Source organism: Sorex fumeus, unplaced genomic scaffold (assembly GCF_029834395.1).
Source record: "Sorex fumeus unplaced genomic scaffold, SorFum_2.1 ptg000050l, whole genome shotgun sequence".
Classification (NCBI taxonomy): Eukaryota; Metazoa; Chordata; class Mammalia; order Eulipotyphla; family Soricidae; genus Sorex; species Sorex fumeus.
Window position 1 is genome coordinate 17,398,588 of NW_026606107.1, and position 3,226 is coordinate 17,401,813.

The window sequence follows — 3,226 nt, forward strand, 5'->3', positions numbered from 1 at the left end:
ATAGAATGAGATCAAAGAGACCATAAATTATATACAGGGGTAGGAGGGAGTGGCAGGTGTCACCACAGGAACATCTCACAATTTGACTCACATCCTTGAGATGAGGTCTGCTCTTGCTTTGCCAACTGGAAGCTGGAAGAAACTTGCTTCACCAGACTAAACAGAAGCAGTTCCTTCCAGTCCACATCTATCTGTACATAAGAAGGTTGTACCTCTAGAAGTATATAAAGTTAGTAATATTGATCCTGTGCCTGCTGTACTACAATTGAGCTCAAGAGGCATGACTCAGGTTCCAGCCACCTCTTAAGTCTGGGTTTGTTTCCCTCCCATATACATACAGTTTGGGCAGATACACAGATTACTGTGTGACCAAAGAGCAACCTGAAAAAGGAAAGGCTCTGGATAAACTTATTCCTAAATGCCACTCAGGCACTTTTAGTATTAGTGTTCAGAGACCTTAGGAAACTTGCAATCATTTTTTAAAAAGTATTTAGGCATCATGATTTACAATATGGATAACGGTAGGATTTCACTAGCAGTCATCCCCACATCCTCCAAGAAACACCTGGGATGCCACCAAATAAGAAGTAAATAAGTAAATCCAAATAAATGCCAAATTCCAAGGTCAGAGACAATGATAAAAGTAAGAACAGAACAAAGACTCATATAAGGTTCCTAGCAGATTTACCAAGTGCTATATAGTCCAAATGAGAATAGCATGACAGATCCAAAGTTCTAAAAAAACCGCCCAATAAAGTAACTCTATCTTGCTATGTTGTAACTCAAAATCAAGATTGCTCGAGCGGGCCCAGTAACGTCTCCATTGGAGACTTTGTTGTTACTGTGTCTGGCATATCGAATACTCTCGGTAACTTGCCGGGCTCTCCGAGAGGGGCGGAGGAATCGAACTCGGGTCGGCCATGTTGGCCACTTGTAAGGCGAACGCCCTACCCGCTGTGCTATCGCTCCAGCCCTGAAAATCAAGATATGATATAAAATTTTTCAGACATAACAGTTAAAATTACATTAGACCAATTGAATCTGCACAAATACTATAGGGTCTTTTATAAAAGGAAAAGAAACTGCACTTGGAAGTAAAAACTAAATATAGGAAAGTAAATTAATAATGGTGGACTCACTTGCTCTAAATTTAAATGGCATGTAAATGCAGAATTCTGTATGTGAAATTTGTTAGTCTTTTTTTGTGTTTTAGGGCACCTACTTGGGGATGCTAAGGGATTACTCCTGTATCTTTGCTCAGGAATTACTTCTGGCAGGGCTCGTGGGCCAACATGGAATGTCAGGGATTGAACTCAGGTCATCCACATGTAAGGCAAGCTCCCTATCCATTGTGAAATCTTTCCAGCACCAAGAACTTTATGGTGATCTTAGGACAGAAAATACATGGAAGAAAAAGCTATGAGTTAACAGAATATTACTACCATACAATAGGCTAATATCAAAGTACAGTGGGAAAATAATGGGAAATTAAAAGATAAAGTCTAATTGCAAAACATCCAGAAAAATGCTTTTAAATTTTTTTTAAAAATTAATAAATTTATGTTTTGCACAGGGGTCACTCCTGGCTCTGCACTCAAGAATTACCCCTGGCATTGCTCAGGGGACCATATAGGATGCTGGGAATCAAACCTGGGTCAGCTGCGTGCAAGGCAAACATCCTACCTGCTGTGTTATCGCTCCAGCCCCTCATAGAGAAAAATTGTAATAAACTCAATGATATCAATAATTTAAATGGTTTGAACTTGCCAATCAAAAGCAGTCAGATAGATCAGAAAACAAAATCCATCCCTGTGCTACTTATAGGAAACTTTACACTTCAATGATAAACATAAAGTCCAAAACAATAGTTGGAAAATAGTCATATACAAAAATCGGAACCTAAATTGGTAGGGATAGAGATACATAAAGACAAAGAGATTTTAAATTAAAAAGGGTAACAAGAGACAGGTGTGGAATTATATAATGGTTAAAGGATCAATGCATCAATAGTATTTAACATTCATTAACACATATGTACCAAGTAAAGGGTTATCTAAATATATAAAGCATCAATCAAAGAGATAGTACAGCGGTTAAGGCATATGTCTTGCAAGTAAATGACCAGTTTGATCCCCAGAATTGACAAACTTCCTAGTATTGCCGGAAGCAGACCTAGACCCAGGAGCATCATTGTGTGTGGTCCTAAAATATCCCATAGCACCATCAGTGTGCCCCAGGTAATCTTCAGCACCACTGCATCCTCCATCCTTGCATTATACTGACTGCCCAGTTAGCCAAGAATTGCTGGGTGGGTTCCTGGGTTTCCTGAGCACTACTTATGAAAGCACCCATCTCCTCTCTCCACAAATATAATAGAAAGCAACAACAGGCCTTAAGAGAAAGAGTAATAGTAGCATAATAGTACTAATAATTTAACACCCAATTCTAACCATTGTACCTGTTAATAAGACAAAAAAATCATTAAGAAAACTTTAGGCTTAAATCACGGCAGAGCCTGGCAAGCTACTCATGATGTATTTTATATGCCAAAACTAATAACAATAACGGGTCTCATTCCCATGACCCTGAAAGAGCCTCCAATACATCAGTGTTGGGAAAGATGAGTAAGGTGATGCTGCTAAAATCTCAGGGCTGGGACGAATGGAGACATTACTGATGCCTGCTCGAGTAAATCAGTGAACAATGGGATGACAGTGATACAGTGATATAGTGACAGCCTTAAATGAAGAAATTGATGATCTGGCTAAATAGACATTTATATTGCTCTTCACCCTGAGATTTTTTTAAAAAGTTGAACATGCAATCATTTGTAGTGTATACAGGATGATCTTGAAGATATACCTTATGCTGAGACTCAAAAAAGGTATGAGTGTGCTCAATTTGGCAGCACATATACTAAAATTGGAACAGTACAGAGAAGATTAGCATGGTCCCTGCACAAAGATGACATGCAAATTCGTGAAGCGTTCCTTATTTTTGTACATCTACACAATGGAGTACTATGTAGCTGTTAAAAAAGATGAAGTCATGAAATTTACATACAAGTGGTACTACATGGAAATTATCATGCTAACCCAAGAATGGCCGAGATAAGTACCAGGAGGTTTACTCCATGGCTTGGAGGCCAGCCACACATGCTAGGGGAAAAGGCAGCTCAGATAGAGAAGGGAGCACCAAATAAAGGGTGTTGGGAGGATCCTCCCAG

At 39.1% G+C, this 3,226-nt stretch overlaps 1 non-coding gene across 1 annotated transcript; it reads left to right on the forward strand.

The window, feature by feature from the left end:
* The first annotated feature begins 2,892 nt into the window (after positions 1-2,892).
* Positions 2,893-2,999, forward strand: LOC130032691 (U6 spliceosomal RNA). The gene has a single exon (XR_008793867.1). It is a non-coding gene; the product is annotated as a U6 spliceosomal RNA (small nuclear RNA).
* Positions 3,000-3,226: the final 227 nt, after the last annotated feature.